Here is a 19,795-nt window from a genome sequence, read left to right on the forward strand (position 1 = left end):
GAGCAGGTGGCTCACTTCACTCATCAGGACTCCATGATAGATGAGAAGTGAGGCAGTTCTTGAGAGATCTATTTCAGGCTGGCAGTACTTCAGTCCATTCTGATGTTTCTTGCAAAGATCTGGCAGGATCGAAGCATTTAAAACAAAAAACAAAACAACCCAACAATGCTCCCCTCCGCTTTGATTTTGCCCGCTATAGCTCTGAGAGCTGTGCCGAAGAGTGAAAGAACCAGGTCACTGATGATTAGAGTCTGTTTTGATGTAGGATTGCTGGAATAGGCTCTGGAGAAAAGTGAATAGTGAGCATGAGATTAAAGAGCTAGTATTAAAGCAGATATGCGGGCTTTGGTCCTACAACCTAGCACACAGTCCCAATCAGACATCATGCATTATTATTCCCTTGAGACGGTCTGGGGCACTGCCCCACTGGGCTCCACTAACACAGCACTACTCTCATTAGATGTGAGAAGCATTATTAAGCATTACCAGCAAATCTGAGGCTAGTAGTTCATTCAGCATCTAAAATTATTAGATGTGAGAAGACATCTATAGCAGCTGGCACCTACAACATTATAGCAATAGACCTGCTTCTAAAATCTAATGCTAGGGGGGAAGTGGCAAGGGGAGTGGGTGAGGAGGAGAATGACAAAGGAAATGGGTGAAAAGGGAGCAAAAATGGGGCGAGCAGAGATTGTACAACAGAAGACAATGCAAAAACAGAGTGAAGACAATACAGGAGCAATTGATATAAAGAAAAGAAAAACAAAGAACATTTATCCCACAATAGAGAGCCCATGCTGCCTAAGACAATAAGCCAGGAAAACCAATGCAGGCAGTGGGAAGGACCAGTTGTGAGGGGTAAGGGCTGAGGCATTTGTCATATATTAAAACTTGGACTCACAACCTTTACTTCTAAATCTTTGGCCTCTATTTTTGGTACTGGTCGGATGCTCTTCCACTGAAAACATTCTGACATGGACCCTGATGGCCATTAGCCAGGTCTAGAAAAGAAAGCACATACTTTGCGCCTGACAAAACCAGGATGGGACAAATTGATTCCTGCTTTAATGTCATTGACTTCCATGAGCTTACACCACTGAGATGATTTGGGCCTAATCTGTTTGCACTGAACAAGTGCTCAAATGAACCAAGTAATCATGTCAACTGAGACGCCAGGCTAAGTCTAAACTACGGGCTCGAGTTGTGATTCCTCTGCTTGTACACACACACACGTGCGCTGGCTCTCCGTGTCAAGCTAGCACGTTTATAAATAGCTGGGTAGCTGAGGTAGCACTGGTAGAAGCAGTGGAGGCATGCTTGAGCCGTGACTAGTGTGACCCAACCTGAAATAGGTGGGTACGCACACAGCATGGTTCAGCCGTGCCACCGCTGCCACTAGGGTCTGTTCTAACTTAAAGCAGCCATCCACAGTCACAAGTGGGCTGCTCTTTAGGCTAGAATATCTCAAGTTCATAGCTCTCCAGCTACTCCCCTTCCTGCCCCTGACACACCCCTCCCACCCCTATTCATTCCCATCTCCCCATCATACCCCTACACTAGTTGCTGAGGTGGGGGAAGTCAAGGGATAGCCTAGGTCTGCCTTTGCCAACTCCACATTGCCTCTGTGCTGGGAGTATTCCTTGGTGATGAATGTAAAAGTGTTGCAGCAGAGCACAAAACTGGGTTTGGGGTTTTTTTAGGTTCTTAACTCCATTAGAAAGCGGAAATGGCTTTACCGAAACTGAGAAAGTAAAGCAGTGTAACTTAGCCCTGTGATTATCCTCTGATGGATAGCAAATACTTTTCTCTGAACCAGAATGCAGGACTGCTGGTCTCCATAAGGATTATCAGGAGGCCCAAGTGACGGGGGGGGGTGGACTCTTGACTGGAGTAGAAAATCTCATCTGACCCTTTCTGAGAAGATTCCAAACACGCACACAAACCTCTGTGCGTGCAGCACATGCTATCAACCCGTCCGTTTATAAAAAGAATCGTTACAATACGAGTGAGGAAATATCCTTTCTTGCAGTATTTCCACATCTGGGCCAAGCGGATCTCACAAGTACGTAGGCATGCAGTAATGAATGGGAAAGGGAAGTTAACCAAACTTTTTTTAACATTGGGTTCAAGTTCTGGGTGAAGGTTCAGGGAAAGGGCAGGGGTCCCTGTTTTACCCAAACTAGTTTGAACATCCCTTGTAAAGAATGAAAACAGCTGTCTAAGGCAGTGCTCCAAGTTGCCAACAGTTTGTAAGGCTAAAAAAGTTTAATCGATTAAATGAACAGGCATTTGTTTTCCTACCCACCAATGTATCTGAGGACTATAAAGGGACAAACTGCATATCTGGCAACTGAAGCTGTCAATAGGGCAGGCTAGCAAACAGGAATTATATTTTGTAGTTCTTGTTCTGTATTAGAAGAACATTTACTGGGGATTTGGGAGATGCAGGTTCCAGTCCTGACTTCAATCAAGCAGAGCAGGGACTTGAGCCTCTGTCTCCCACATATAAAGTGAATTCCTTAACCACAGGACTAGTCTGGGGTGGACTGGTGGTTGGCTGGCTAGGTCGGTCGGTCTCCCTCTCATCTATACCATGTCTAGAGAGATAAGAGGGATATGTTTTTGCTAAAAGTTTCGGTTTCAACGAATCAACATTTTCTAATGGAAAAGAGATTCAATGGAAAATTCCCAACCACTTTTAGCTGTGTTTTTCAGGTGTTAGCTAAGGGTCCGTAAAAAAATTTTTTTTTTAAATTTCAGTTATCATTAGTAAGCTTAGGGTAGCTGAAATTACCAATGAAACATTATAAAGTAAACTGTAAGAGATCCAGTCAGGTGCCCCCTGCTGGGCACCCACCAGACTGCTGTGCAGGTAATCCAAAACCCTGGAATCCTGGAGCCCTATGCGGCTTAGGTCTCTGCAGCCCCCGGTCTCAGCCGGTTGCAGTATCATTTCTTCCCTTGGTGCGTCTGGCACATTTCCTGGGCACAGACTCAATTAGTTACTCCTTTATGGAAATGGTGCTCCTCAGCCCACCAGTCTTGTGTCCCCAGGACCAGCACTGAAGATACCTCAGTTTCTTAAACACACCCTGTCCCAGAATCTCACTGACAGATGTGAGTCTTGTGGGTTACACTATAACTCTCTCAGGAGGCACATGTAATTGTGAAGCAAATAACACACTCACACACTTTACACAGAAGTCTAACACATTTGCTCTTTTTACTTAATCATATGAAACACAAGAGAGTACAGATCATTTAGAAAACAATAAACACGGCAACCACAATGCCCCTCATCAGCTTACCCTTCCCTTAAGAGATCATCTAGGTTCAGAAAAGCAGGCAGAGTTCCCTGCCTCTGCAGGCCCCTGCAGGCTGGAATGCTTCTCTCTCTTCTTGAGCTGGAGACAAACTGGCCTATGACCCCAGGCAGCTCACCTCCTCCCTTTCTATAACTTGTAGCCCCCTTTATCAGGTCAACAGGTGACCAGAGTCCTGCCAAGTGACTTCATTACCAAGGCAACCTCTCCCCTGCTAAACCAGTTCTCCTGGTTGAGAGCCAGTCTATTGTTTAGAGCGATTCCATTTCTGTGAGAGAGCACTTAACAACAACAGCCCGCTTGTTTTTTTTCTTTTGCCACCAGCCTTTGGAATTTCAGTCCAGCATGGAGGCGAACCAGCAACAGAGAAGGCAAAAGGCTGCACATTCAAAATGAAGTTTGCTGCTGGGTAAAGACACATAGAAGGAGGCATTCACGACTTAGCAGTTTTCATAGTAACACTTCGTAATCTCAGCTAGAATTCATAAATTAGGACAGCCGGATTCCCAAATTGTCACATAGGCATATTAACAAAAGCCCATTGGAATCAATAAGAGTCTTTCTTTTGGATCAGGCACATTACACTCTCCCCTCCAGCACTGCCAAAGGTTGAGCAACGGAGTTTATAATTGAGGGCTGAATTATGGCTTAGTTATGAATTAGCTTCTGTCTGGCCTGCTCTCCTGAGTCATTTTTACTGTAAACTAAACTCTTTGCAAATCACTGTCATTCATGACTAGTCATTACTGTTACAATGAATCAATGTTGGGGGAGAAATTAAGGATGTTATGGACCCCTGCTAAGAAGTCACAGGTACGGCTGTCCCTGAATTAGGATCTATCACCTAATTGATCTCAGTGCAAATAAGGATAAGGAGCAAGAAAAGGTAAACTAAAAAGGTTCTTTATTTAACATAAGGTAAGTATATGGACAAAATATCTCAGTGGCTGCATGGGCATGAAGCCCAGAAACCTCTCCCTCTACAAATGACAGACAAATATATTTATACTTTACAGATCAAAGTTCATCTGATCGTCTGCCTCAGCCTCGAGATGTTGGATCCGGACCTACCACTGCATTTGGGAATGACACGTGGTGCAGGAGAGACTCGGACGTTTGAGGACTGCTGGACCAGGATTAGGATCAGGATCAGTTCTCAGGTAAGTAGCTGTGGTGGTACCTCTCAGAGATCTTCCGGCGGTTCTTGATCCAACAACACTAACGCAGACTGCTACTAGGTAGGACAGAGGGGGGAGGAGGGGGCTTTAAAATCCTCTAGTCTCTAAGCAGTTTAGTGACCACCTGACCAGTCCTTTTCCCACCTTTCCACAAAAGAGTGCCAAACGCAAACAAAAGGGCACCAAAGTTCCAAAGAGAAGTGTAGCCAACATGGCTGCCAAACAACTACTAGACACCATTCAAGATGGCGATTTTAACAAATTTTTGACATTATCATTTCCCAGGTAAATAAAACAAGATACAACATAGACATAAATCAGAGCATGCATATTAAAATATAAATACATGAATAACGCTATACATTACCAACACTGCTATATTACACTGTTCTTTTGCTGAAGTTTGCCTCTGACAGCTTGTAGTTTGATAAGTGAAAGGAGGTTGAGGGACATTTTAGACCACAAGGGTCCACAGAAATCACACATATCACAGTCCCAACATAGCCCTGGGACAGTTTTTAAGAACTGTATCATAATGATATATAAACATACCAAGATAATATTATCATCATTGTAACAACAGGGGAAATGCTTCTGCTGCTCTTAGCCCTGCTAAGAATTTTGTTGGTGATATCACTTTTACAACCCATATATACATCATTGGATGCGTTTCTTGCTATAAGCTTCTTGCTTTGAAACACAAAAGTAGACCTGGTCAAAAATTTTCCAAAGGAAAGTTTTTGGAAAATGCCAATATGTGGAAGGTGAAATATTTTGCAGAAGTGTGTCAACTTTGTTGAAAATTCGTTGAGAGAGAAAAATAGAAAAAATACAATTTTTTTTCCCACAGTTCCACGGCCCAAAATGTCCAAGAAAGCCAGGGCTTTGCCTGGGTGCTTGCTTTGAAAGTTTCCATACTTCTGTTGAATACTCCTCATAAATAATTCCTTCTACTGTCTCACATACAGGCTCAGACTCCTTACAAGGACAGAACTGCATCTGCAGAATCCAACCACTAGCCACTCCTTCTCTCTGGCTGATCTGGGTGCATCCCGCTTAGCTTAGAGAGCTGCCCTGCATGGGTGGTGAGGAGGATTGGTCCCCAGGCTACACAGATATGTTCCCCCAGTGCCAGGGATACCCAAGTAGTTGTGGTGGGGGAGGTGTCTCCCATGGAGGAAATAGGAGCTGGCTTAACACATGTTCCTGTACTGTGGCTGTCAGTCAGGCCTGGCTAGGCATAGGAATAGGTGACTCCTGGCAATTTTGAGGTGGTTCCCTGTGCCTGTAGCAGGGAGGATGGGGTCTGCACACACCACACAGTCAACCTATGGAACTTGTTGTCTGAGGATGCTGTGAAGGCCAAAAGCATGGGTTCAAAAAAGAATTACATGGATAATAGGTCCATCAATGGCAATTAGCCAAAATGGTCAGGGATGCAGCCCTATATGATCCGGGTGTCCCTAAGCCTCTGACTGCCAGAAGCTGGGACTGGCTACAGAGAATGGATCATTCAATAATTGCTCTGTTCTGTCTATTCCTTCTGAAGCATCTGGCCCTGGCCACCGTCAGAAGACAGGATACTGGGATAGATGTACCATCAGTCTCATCCTTTATGGCTGTTCTTATGTTATTAAAAGAACAAAAAAAAACCAAAAAACCATTACAACAAGGAGAAAAATTATAAAGAAAGGATGCATACAGCACTTGAGATTCCCAGGTGGTCTTGCATCCAAGTACTAACCAGGCCCAGGACAGTTTATCTTCTGAGCTCATATGAGTTTCAGTGCATTCAGTCCAGTATGGCCATGGATAGTTGAATCTGGATTAGAGGACAGGGCTGGGAGTCACCAGCCCTTGAAACAGGTTACTGAATGCCTTCTACTGCTGGCTTTAGAAGGTTCTGATGATACCCGTTCCACGGGATCCTTTCCCTCATTTGATGTCCTTTTTTCCTAATTTCTCTTCTTCAATCTATCTACCAAACCCTTTTCCTGGGAATCTCATGATGATTAAAACAATTCTAGCTTCCTATAGATGGATGGAACATGGTAGGACAGGCCACTTGAGGTGGTCAGTATCCTGACTAACCCAGAAAAGAAACCCACAGGGGTTTTCACATAGCCAAATACCTCATCTAATTAGTGATGTGCATGAATGGCTGAATGAGAGTCTCACTGTCCCTATGTACTATCTAGTGAAACCACAGCCAACAAAATGGGCTTGGCATACTAAGCAGTGAAACAAGACCCTGTTGAGCATGACTAGTCTGGTACTGTGAAGAGACATGAGAGGTGCAGAATAAGTTAGAGGCCTCCAGGCTGCCAGAGAAATATCACTACTCATATTGTTTTTTCACTTGCCAGTTTACCAGTGAGGTGGAGGGAGGAGAGGCAAACCCTGAGGGGCTCTCACTTCTGGCTCCAGGTACCTGGTGCATGCTGGGCATGACCTGCTCTGGGAGAGGTGTCATGTTGGGTGTTTGACTAAAGCAGTACACCAGTAACAAAGGTGTACTAAAGTGAGTATAGGGAGGACAGAAATCTCCCATGGCGCAGAAGGGCAAAAGCTCATTCAATCTTGATTTTCAGTATGAATACAGACCAGGAAAGTGGGGCCTCACAATGCTTCTCGATCCTGAGAAGTCCAAATGTCTCTTCATCCAGAGCCTCTATCTCCTTTCCTGAAGAAAAACATCTCTTTAAGCAGGAGGTGTCAGAAATGTTACCACAGGGATAACTGGCTTTTGGCAGCCAAGCGTTCATAGCAGTAGCTTTTTGATCCTTCAGAGTCAGCTCTTTCTATCATTGTGAAGCAGAATTCACCAATCAGTGGTTGTTCACCCACTAATAGGGAATGTGAGCTGGGGATAGACCATCGTGAGACAGGTTAGTTTTATGCGATTGAAAATGTGTTGCAATTGTAATCCTGCTCAGTATGAGAGGAACCACAGGTTCAGACATTTGGTGTATGTGTTTGGCTGAAGAGCCAATGTGGTGAAGCTACCATCTGTAGGATTATGACTGAATTCCTCTAAATCAGTATCCCCCCTAAACATAACAATATGGCAACACTGTGGAGCCTCAGTTGCCCTGGATAGCCAGCTAATCCCTCAGGTAGGGCACAGTACAGAAAACTGTTTATGTTGAGACCAGAGTGTAGACAGAAGGGAGCTGCCTATCACCTGTTCATGGGGATAGCTCAGTGGTTTGAGCATTGGCCTGCTAAACCCAGGGTTGTGAGCTCAATCCTTGAGGGGCATTTAGGGGCCAAAAATTGGGGACTGGTCCTGCTTTGAGCAGGCGGTTGAACTAGACGATCTCCTGAGGTCCCTTCCAACCCTGATATCCTATGACAGGACGGTAAGCAAAACCAAGAGATTGTTGAAGACCACATTTTCATAACTTGGCACTATATTAGGGTTCACAACTCAGGTAAACCCACACAAAAAGAGGCACATATTTGCATATACAAACTCTTGATTTGCATGGGCAAATTCAGGTACATGTGAGCGGCCTGTTTTATTTGCAGGTGCAAAGCTATTTTAATTGAGAGGCTCACAACCCAGGAAATTTTGCACATTTCACAAGAGTGGAAAAAAGTTTTTATTTCACGGTAAACATTGCATGAAGCAAAGACCAGATGTTTGCCTGTTTTTACTCTGCCTCACTCTCCCAGCTGGAGTTATTAATTATACCTTTTATTCTCCTTTAGCAGCTCTTAACTTTAAAAGATTAAATGGCTTGATTAGCCCTGTTTAGCATTTCCTAGGTGGTTTATTGAATGTCACATTTAACATTCTGGCACCTCAGAGATGAAGCTAAAGGAGGAATAGAAGCCTTGAAGGAATAGAACTATTTTTTCCAGGGAACAGGAGAAGGGCAATTGTTATAAATTGGACATTTTTATTTACACTCCAACACACACACACTCAGCTAAAATGTACATTATTTATAAATGTTGACATGGATTTTTTTTAAGTATCTTTGGAAGTAGTTTCCTAGGAACAGTACCTGCACTGTTACCTAAAAGAGTGCTCCACAAATGTCCTCATCTGTCTTTTCTAGCAGATCCACCTTCTTGAAAGTATGTAGGAATATTCTTCAAAGGTGAGGATGATGTGCTATACCAAATTCACTTATTCTAAATGGGGCTGAGTCTTTCTCCTTGTATTCTATGCCATATGTTACATAAGAGGTCAGATTGGTGATCATAATGATCCTTTCTAACCCTGGAATTTATGACTCTATGAATCCTTGCCTGGCTCAAATGGCTGCATCCCCACTGGCAAAATGGAACCTGTCATTTACCAACAATAATGGGAGCTATGATGTAGGTAGCACTTAAGCACTTTTACTATTGTATACTCTAACTCTGCTCAGTGAATGGATCTGCTTGGGTGGTGAGCTACAGGTCCAGTATTTTCCACAGTAAACAATAGCTGGCTGGCATGTGTAAGTAAAAGTGGGGGAGGAGAAAGTGTGTGTGTGTATATATATAAGGGCGGGGGGAGGAGAAAGTCTCTCCGTGTCTGACCTTCAGCTAACTGGAACATATTCAGCCATTTAAGGCATTGTCATTGGATAAATCCTTGTGAATGCCTGAGATCATAGAACCCCTCCATTTGTTTTCAGGCCTATCTCCAAGCTCTGGTTAAATAGCTATCATTTCTAACATTTGCATTCCTCTTACCCTGTAGTGGGAGAGGGGGAGGAAGATGGTGCTATCATAATTACACTACATTCTTCTGGATTCCATAATGAGCTATTATTTTGCTAATGGAATATTCAAGTAGTCTGCAGTAATTTATCAAATAGTCCCAAGTCCCATTTTCTCTGTGTGAATCTTTTTGTTCGCAGGTAAATTGATGTGTGGGGGGTTATCAAGGCTTTTTTGTAATTCAAATTAACCATTCCACCTCCCTTTCTCAAGAAAAGCTCTTTAGGCACAGAATGTTATTTCTTTTAAATAATGTTTAGAATTAGAATTGTGCAGACTTTCTGTGAGTGGTAATTTCTGCATTTTAATTTAGTCTCACAATGTCTGCATTTCAACACCTAATTTTGAAAATTTGCCTAAACCAAAGGGGAGCAAAATGTAATTCAACTTCTTTTTAAATCCATTGTCTGTTCCATTGTCAGATTAAACTGCACTGAGTTAGAGATAAAGGACAGAAAACCCTCCTGGTTTTCAGTGTTTTATTTTACCTACAGTGGAGGAAAAAATGGCCTGAATGTACATATAGAATAAATTGAACACCCACCACACGTACGCACACTCCGCACACATATGGGGGGGGGGGGAGAAAGAGAGGATAGCTAATAGCACTGCAGAGCAGTTACTGTTCAAAGCATTCTCTGCATCCAACACTTTCTCATTCAGCGCCTTTCTTAAAACCACCTCTGCCACAATGACTATGAGAAATCAGCCATTTAATAATGGTTTGGGGGGTATGGAAGGGGACAGTTGGCATTTTACATATAAGTAACAGAAGAAAAACTGCAAAAGGAAATATACGTAGACAAAAATTGAAAATATTTGATCCCTCTGCCACACACACCATTTGCCTGTCATCTTCTTAGACCTCAATCCTGCAGTACGCTCAGCAAAAGCATACCTGTGCGCCTGCACATATCCCCATTGAGAACAGCCTGTGTAGAGGTTATTTCCAATTCGGAGCCTTAGATTTTAAGCTCTTTGGAACAGAGCCTGTATCTTCCTATGGGTCTGTACAGCACCTAACACAAAGAGGTTCCAGTCCTAGTTGGGGTCTCTGGAGACTACTATGGTGGGGGCTCTCCAGTCAAAGATAAGTTGTTCCAAACTCCCATCCCTCCTCCAAATTTTGGGGAGGGAGGAATAACTCCAATACACATATCTGTTCCAAGATCTTTATCAGAAGACCCACAGCACCACTAAACAAGAATACACAATAAATAAAACATAACACAATAAATAAAATCTAAATACATCACAAAGGGACTTTAACTCCATCCATAACAAGCCATCCAAACACTCTCTCTGGCCTTTATCCAATAACCCCAGGTTAGGGCACTTCCTTCCCTTTACCCAGAGGACAATTATAGTGTTCAGTGTAGCTCAAGTGTGACAGCTGCCCTCTTGGCAGACTTACTAGGGATTGAAGCAGGGACCTCCAGAGCTAAAAGCATAAACTTCTACACTTGTGCTAAAGAGCCATGGCTGTATCAACGCACATCTGTGGGTTACACAAGCTCCTAGTGGCCACATACCCAGGCTGCTCCTTGGGTCTGTCTCCACCCTAAGGGCTCAGGCTCTGAGCTTGCTGCAGCCCTGCTGCGCAGTCCCTTCTAGAGCGGCATCCTTGTCCTGGAATGCTCTAAGCAGGAAGTATGGCCCATCCCCTAACCAATCATCGGGCTGGCCTTCACAGCACTGCTATTGATACATGGAGTAGGGGGATCTTCATACAGCAAACAAGACAGCATCTAATGAGAACTTTTTAACTGTAATGTTCTATTATTAACAAATGAATACATTTTTTTTGCAGTTTCTCACATACATCAATGCTTTTAATAATATCTTAAAACGCATGCTAGATCTTAAATCATTTTAACATCCTCCTGTTGAGCCATATCACCCACATTTATAACACATTTAAAGTGACAGAATGCTTTGGGAATATGTCGTTGCCACAATATCATTCATTAAACATAAATATTCGAGAACTGAACTTCACAAACCACATTTTTTAGTGGAAGGAAGTTGTGTAATGTAAACATTTGGTTCACACTATAAATGTCTTAAAATACTGTCATCTGCCTGCAATAATTTATGTTAAATAGAAACTAATTATGCCTAATCATGGCTCCAAGTTTTCCATGAGTTTATGGTCAAGTGGTTAGAACTAGAATCCACACTAGTATGCTTCAGTCTATATGCTATATTTAGGCATGGAAGGATTAGATTTTTATCGGGAAATGTCGGCAAATGTCAATTTCACCATACACAAACCTGCAAAAAATAGTCTCACTGATAGTAATAACCATTTGCAGATAGACAAAGTAAGAAAAATGCTGCTTGACAACTTATTATAGTTTTATTTAAAGATATTTACTTTATATATTTTGACATGCAATGTTGACAATTTGTGTTTTAACAGTTATAAAGCTTTTAACTTCTTTGTCTCAACATCTACTATCATTAAATATGTATTGTCGATTCCCCATTGTCTGACACACACACCCTTTCATAATTCCCCACAACTGTGAAAATTAAAAATTTATAAAAATAAAAAATGCTTAAACATCAGTATCCATTAATATTATTTTTTAAAAATTCAAATTCTGCCACGCCCAGTTATAGTGAAGGTTGGCATCAAGCCACAGAGAGACCTGAACTGAATACTATCAAAATCCTAAAGAGTAGCTTTGCTCCCTAAAATATAGAGATTTGTTTGTATTTGTTCATTTAATGAAATGTGATTTTATCAATTTAACTTGTGCAGTGATATAGTAATGAAACAAATCCAATGTTCAGTATATCTGTTCATTCCTTAAACTCCCTGTTGAAACTGCCAACAAATGCCTTAATGTGGCAATTTCTTTGATGCGGATATCTGCCCATCTCTACCATTTAGGGCTGATTTTGAACTGGCAGTCTTGGTGTGAAAAGCTGTGTACCCCATTACTAATCCTGTGAGCCAATTCACTACACATTTTTGCATTAAAATGAAACAAAGTTTTCTAAGGGGAAAAATAACTTGATCAGAAATGTTTTCTTTATTATTAACGGAACAGGTACACAAAAAGAACAAAAGGAACAAAATGTGAAGAATGAAAAATGTAAATGGAAGTGGCAGAATTATCCATAATAATGCAGAAAAGGCAGAAATGTTCATTAAATATTTCTGTTCTGCAGTTAGGGGGGAAAACAGATGATATAGTCTCATCATACTGTGATGCTAATAGTCTTTCCATTCCTGGAGGAGGATGTTAAACAGAGATTACTAAAGTTAGAGAGTTTCAGGTCTTGATAACTTGCATTTAAGAGTTTTAAGAGAGCTGGCTGAGAAGCTTGCTGGACTGTTAATGTTGATGTTCAATAAGTCTCGGAGCACTGGGGAAGTTCCAGAAAGCCTGGAAGAATGTATCAATTTGAAAAAAGGATAAACAGGATGGCCTGAGTAATTGTAGGTCTGTCAATCTGACATCAATCCCAGGCAAGATATGGACAGTTGATATGGGACTTGATTAAAAACGAGCTAAAGGAGGGTAATATAATTAGTGCAAATCAACATGAGTTTATGAAAAATACATCCTATCAAACTTAATTGATATCTTTTTTTCTAAATGTGATTACAAGTTTGGTTGATAACAGTGATAGTGTTGATATAATATACTTAAACTTCTGTAAGGCATTTGAGTTAGTATTGCATGACATTTTGATTAAAAACAAGAACAATATACAATTAACATGGCACACATTAAGTGGATTAAAAACTGGCTAACTGATAGTTCTCCAAGTATAATTGTAAACAGGGAATTTTCATCAAGTGGGGTGTTTCCAATGAGGTCCCACAGGGATCTATTCTTTGCCCTACACTATTTAACACCTTTATCAATGACCTGGAAGAAAATATAAAATCATCACTGACAAAGTTTGCAGGTGAAACAAAAATTGGGGGAATGATAAATAATGAAGAGGACAGGTCACAGATTCAGCACAATCTAGATTGCTTGGCAAATAGGGCACAAGCAAACAATGTGTGTTTTGGTATGAATAAAGGTAAATATACACATCTAGGAACAAAGAACATAGGCCATACTTACAGGATGGGGGACTCTATCCTGGGAACCAGTGACTCTGAAAAAGATTGGGGGTTGTGGTGGATAATCAACTGAACATGAGAGCTCAATGTGATGCTGTGGCCAAAAGAGCTAATGTGACCCTAGGATGCATAAATTGGGCAATCTCAACTAGGAGTATTTTACCTCTGTATTTGGCACTGGTGTGACCACGGCTGGACTACTGTGTATGGTTCTGGTACTCACAGCTCAAGAAGGAAGTTGATAAATTGGAGAGGGTTCAGAGAAGAGCCACCAGAATGATTAAAGGATTAGAAAACATGCCTTAGACTGATCTTAATCTATTTAGCTTAACAAAGTGGAGGTTAAGGGGTGACTTTATTATTGTCTGTAAGTATGTACATGGGGAATAAATATTTAATAATGGGCTCCTCAATCTAGCAGAGAAAGGTATAACAATGCAGTGGCTGAAAGTTAACACTAGACAAAATTCAGATTAGAAATGAGACATAAATTTTTGACAATGAGGGTAATTAACCATTGGAATACCGAGGGTTGTAGTGGATTCTCAATTACTGACAATTTTTAAATCAAAACTAGATGTTTTTCTAAAAGATTTGCTCTAGGAATTATATTGGGGAAGTTCTATGGCCTGTGTTATACAGGAGATCAGAGGATCACAGAGACTCCTTCTGGCCTTGGAATCTAAGAATCTATTAACATTATAGCAGATTGGAATGCAAACTGCTCACTTCTTACTAATCTCACCTGATGTTTCAGCTGACTGGGACCTTACTCTTTAGTTTATGTTGTTCTGTGTAAAGTGAATGACTAATAAAATTGGATGACTAGGTATGTATAAATCTTGCTGGTTTTGCTTCAGTCTAAGACTGTGGACAGTTACACATGCAAACATAGAGAGAGGCAGGATGGTCCAGTGGCTGCCTAGGACTTGGAGACTAGGGATCAAGTCCCTGTTCCATCATAGACTTCCTGTGTGATCTTGGGAAGTCACTTGTCTCTCTATGCATCAATTCCCCACCTGTTAAAAAGAGTGAGGATAATAGTACTTCCATACCTCAAAGGGGTGTTATAAAGATAAATACACCAAACACTGTGGTGCTCAGATTCTTTACTCAGATACTTCACGCTACCATAGTAATAGGACACATAAATTTCTTATATTAAATGTAAATTTCACATTTCATGACTTCTGAATACTTAATAATAGTTAGATTGTGAACTCTTTGGGGAAGAGACTAATACTAGGTGTTTATCCAGTGCCTTTCATAATGGTCCCTGGTCTTGGTTGGTCACTAAGTGCTACCATGATACAAATTAATAATAAATAAAATAATAATAATAACAACAATAATAATAACAACATAAGCTTTAGCATTCTCTTAATGATTTTGTTTCTAACACACACTTCCACACAAGCATCCCGTTCTCTCAAAAAAAAAAAAGTCTAAGGAGAGTTTGAAACTTGTCTAGATTTTTCCCATTTCATCATCACAATAATGCAGTAGGAAATTTTTGTTCAATTACATTTGACCAAAGGAGTATTTTTCACAACAGTGGCATCCACACATTCCAATTCTATGGTGATCCACTCCCGACTGTAACGTATCACTACTCTTTTAGAAGATTCTCCTGGTTTAGGTTGTTTGGTACATTATTATTCACATCTTCAATGTTGATGTAAAATGATTTTGTCAGTTAACTTGGGGAGGGTGAGAATTATCTGCACTATTGCTAGAAAGTTTAAGCACCTACCTCTGGGTGTCCACTCCATCTTTGCACACCATGCTGCTAAAAGAATGCATTCGAGGAAAACAAATCTTTGTTCCCTGAATGCAAGAATAGAGACAATATGAAAGAAGATCTAATGACTAAAAACATAGCACATTTTAAGATAACTCTAGCGCTTTCCGTAGTTAACAGAGACCACATACACTGATGCTATTGCTAACTTTGCTCCGCCTCATTGCTCATGAACAAGACTAAAAGAAACTTCCCTTTAATAGAAAGGGGGGAAATCTCAATAGCTTGACTCTAGCAGGATTTGCCATAGCTTCCACAAAGATGTACTGTAAAAGCAAACACACTGACTAGCAAAGGCTTCTCACCAGTGGGAAACAAGCCCTTTTTAAATAAAGGCACATCACTCTTTTTTCCAGGGTTAGCAGTCTGCAACATTCAGAAATGGCTTTCTCAGCCCATCTATGCAAAGATCTGAAATTCTACTGTTTTCTGTGAGAGATTCTATGCCCAGATAATAGCTTTCCCTAAAACCCATTCCAGTTGAAACCAGCATCTCACTCCCTCCTTGCAGCAGTTGCCATAGTTTTTCTAATGCAAAGTCCAATTGAAAAACACATATTTAGAAGAATTTGAACACACACAAGCACACACAGCAAACACAGCCAAAGGAGATTTTTCACAAGGCTACTTTCTCCTGGCCTGTATTTCAAGACAGAGAAATTTGTGTCTGGTCTCATATATAAAAGTTAGCACTGACATTTAAGTTTTGCCATATCAGTAAGTTCAGAGAAGAAAAAAAAGTTTTCAGTTCTGTGTTGCTTCTGACAAAGAGCTTATGTGAGCCCCAGGAAAAGGGCTGCTGCAGCTGTTTCAAACGAGAAACCTTAATTTTGCTGAAAATTCTTTCCTGCCTGCTAGTTTTCACTATCAATATGTTATACTAAATTATTTCATTAAGTAATTCTTGTCCTCTGTACCCTACTCATCTTCGAGGACAAACTTTAGATCTACCTTGTGAATGTTGATAATATTTCTACTCAAAAGACACCTGCTGTTTTCTAAAGTTGACATACCACCTGGGCTCCTTTTCCGAGTCTTCTTCATAAAGATATATTATAATTGCAACAGTTATTAAGAAAAAGAAAATTATCCTTTGGTGCTAGTGATCTACTATATTCTTTCCCACCTTTGTTCTTAGGCAGACCTCTCTCCTACAGACAGACTTGAAGACAACTTCAAGTGACAATGAGACAAATTTCATTTTGTTGTGAACTGTCTTTTCAATTACTTTACTCCTTTCCATTTCCCCTTGCTGACCTGGACCAGGCTGTTAATCTGACAGAGGTCCCAAACCTCCAGATTAAAATAAAAATTAAAATTAAAATTGTTATCCTTCCACTTAGACCAGTGGAGTATGCATTGTAATTACAAGGAAGTGTTTGGTTCAGGTTTACAAGAAAAACTGAGTTACTTCTGCCATAGCCCATGACAATATAAACAAAATCTGACATGTTGCAACCAATACATTTATGTACAAATAGATGCACATAAAGTACATGTTGGTATATTTTATATTCTTTACAGCAGCCGTTGTTAGGAAATCCAATGACACCTCCTAGGAGTCAACCGTCCTGATTCTCTACCCAATTACACCAATGTACTCCACTCCATTGTAACCCACGTTACAGCCAATAGACTTACATGAGTGTAATGGAGAGGAAAGTCAAGCTTAGTGACTCAAGTCCTGCTCTCACATAAAGCTTGATGCATTGCATACTGAAGTAAATTGGAGTTTTCCTGTTGACTTTAATGGGCATTAGACTGGGCCTTTACAGAGTAATTATTTTGAAGTTAATGTAGTTACTCCAGTTGTACAACAGAATTTGCTCAGTTCATTTAAGGAATAAATATTATAGCACAGAGGTACTCACTCTAGGCTGGGCATTTCTCCCCCAGCCCCCAACTGCTTTCTGCTTCCTTTTGTTGTTGTTTTGCTCTCTTTTTAAGGTATCTTTTCCTAGTCTCATCACTGACAATGCTAGGATGAAAGATATTTCATGATACTCAGAAGTTTGCGAAGCCAGCATACTGAAGGAGGTCTACATAGTCAGGTCACATTCTTTCCAAGTTTTTTTCAAGGGCCATTTGGGGAGACATTCCAAAATCGCACATTTTACATAGTCATGTATCATTTTCTGGTCAGAAAACATATTGTTACAGTGCAACAAGATATCTGGAATTTCATAGGTGCAATTTTACATGGCTAACTCAATTTTAACAACATAGGGCGAACTGAGGCATTACTTAGAAGCCATGTTTTTGTGGAGGCCTGAATTAGGAGGGATAAGTATTAGAAATTGTGTTAAACTGCCCTAAACATAGGGGGCATTCTGCATTTACTGTAGGGCCCAGCTCTAGCCTCAATTACACCCAGTCAACCTCACTGAAGTTGATAGAATAGAACTATGCAAGAAAAAGGACATTTCCCACACAGAATTTTCTGCAATTTTATTTCACTGTTTATATATCCCCCAATGGTGTAGTTTTGTAAAATATTGCAAAATTGTCATTTTTTATAGGACAACGTTGCAAATTTTGAATTTTTCCATACTTTAGCAGAAGCTAACTTTGTTCAATTTCAGTGGGATTCTTGGATGAACAAGGAATACACCAAAGAAGGACAATCCAGTGATTAAAGCAGCAAGCTGGGGCTCAGAAGACCTTTGCTACAGACTTCCTGTACAACCTTAGGCAAGTCACTTAGCTGCTCTGTGCCTCTGTTTCCATATGTACAAAGAGGATAGTAGCACTTCCCTACCTCACAGGGGGTTTGTGATAATAAACATCAAAGATTGAGAGGTACTCACATGCTATGTTAATGGGTGCCATATAAGTACTCAAGCTGGAGAGACCATCAGGGTCTCAAGAGCCAATTGACCTACCACAATCAGAGAACAATTCCAAGTAATGAACAATCTGATTAATCCAGTTTGCACCCTTCCTTTCAGGAGTTGCGTGTCAAGGAATTTTCAGGTTATTTTGTGGTGTCAGGAAAGCACTGTCTGTCTCATTGTGTGGTAGGCACAATCACAGACACTTCCCTGTTTGTGTTGCTCACTGACTAGACAGGCTGAGGCACAAGTGGGATCCATTCCTCTCATTGCTAGTGAGGGAAAGTGCAGAGATGCTATGGCTATTCTTATCATTGATGGCCTTTGGGAGGGCAAGAAGCCAGTTTTTCTGAAAGAAGCACTTGTTAGACCCAGAGGCTCAACCACATAAATAAAGATGAGGTGAACAGAGAGTGAGAACCTGAGAGTTCTGCATCTGCACTGAGTGGGATTCTAGATCTAGATCATACTGTATCTTTAAGAACTGTAATTTGCCAGTGAATTTGCCATTATTAAAGATGCCTGAAGGTTGGTCTTTCACACTTCAAGGGTGCCTGCCTATCCTCTTAGCTTCTGAGAGGGAAACACAGTAACTAAAATTAAGATAAATTCTCACATTTATCCACAGGATATAGGCAGTAACAACACAATGAGCATCCTGCCCTACCAATGCACCTCAAGTCCAATTTGAGTGGACCACCCTCTGGGTGTGAGGGTGGTAACAACTGTGGACCAAGATACTCCAAACCTTATTCAAAACATAGTCCTATTGAAGTCAGAGGATTTTGGCTGAGTAAGTCTCAGGTAATAACTACAAAATTTGGCACAATAAAATACTTTGCACTTCGATACTAAATATCATTAACTACTTTACAAACATTAAGAACTTAACCCCTCATTTTTTGGTTTCTGTGATGTGGACAGCTGCCCATTGAAATCAACCTGAGACCAACTCATTTTATGTAGGTTACCTAACACCCAACAGATGGTAACAGCTTTTCATGAACACCAACAATGGTTACATTCACATTAATGAACTAAAGGTGAAGGCCTTGTATCCCATTACCAGTCCCTAAGCTATCTACTTCCTACAAAACAATATTGGCTGGGATTCCCATTATTAACTACAGCATTTCTAGTTAGAATGTTTGATAAAAGTCTGGAGAACTAATTGTAGAGAAAAAATCAATTAAACTGTTACAATTTCCTTGTTAGGTTAATATTATAAACTTTTAAAGCCTGTCTTAATTTGGCATCATTAATAACTGGAATATCAGTCATGAGTTCTGTTGTCCCTTTAAACCAAAGATGATTAACTCCACTCTCTCTCAGAGGTATAATTTGCAAAGGATAAAAACCACAGAAGTACAACAAATTATTATACTAACAATGTTGTTTCTGTGTATGATTTTATGAGCAGGACTCCATCAATCCAATGAGTACCTATAGTTTCATACAGTGCTATCCTCATATTCCTAATGAAATGGGAGGTATATTTGTAATGAAACGCAAATTTGCTTAAAATTTTAGCATTTACATATATTTACATACCTATTTTCAGATGAAATTGTTTTTATTGAAGCAGTTTCTTATGTTTATGAGACAAAGACTCCCAAAAATGAACAATTTCAAATATGCAAAAATGGGGCAAAATATAATTGTAGAAAATTCCACACAAAACTGTTCCTAGAACTTCTCACAACACTTTATTTAACCCTGTAGTTCTGCGGCATCATAGAGGATCTCAGAGATCAAAAACCTGTAATGCTCCCGTGATGCTGAAACCATTTCTTTTCACAGAGCAGACAGGCCTCTTCTAGGCTTCCCCTTCAGGGCTGTCTGTTTATCACTAT

General features: G+C 40.5%; 1 pseudogene; it reads left to right on the forward strand.

Moving 5' to 3' along the window:
* Positions 1-6,733: 6,733 nt before the first annotated feature.
* Positions 6,734-7,746, forward strand: LOC144261739 (28S ribosomal RNA; annotated as a pseudogene).
* The last annotated feature ends 12,049 nt before the right edge of the window (positions 7,747-19,795 follow it).

Source organism: Eretmochelys imbricata, chromosome 2 (assembly GCF_965152235.1).
Source record: "Eretmochelys imbricata isolate rEreImb1 chromosome 2, rEreImb1.hap1, whole genome shotgun sequence".
Classification (NCBI taxonomy): Eukaryota; Metazoa; Chordata; order Testudines; family Cheloniidae; genus Eretmochelys; species Eretmochelys imbricata.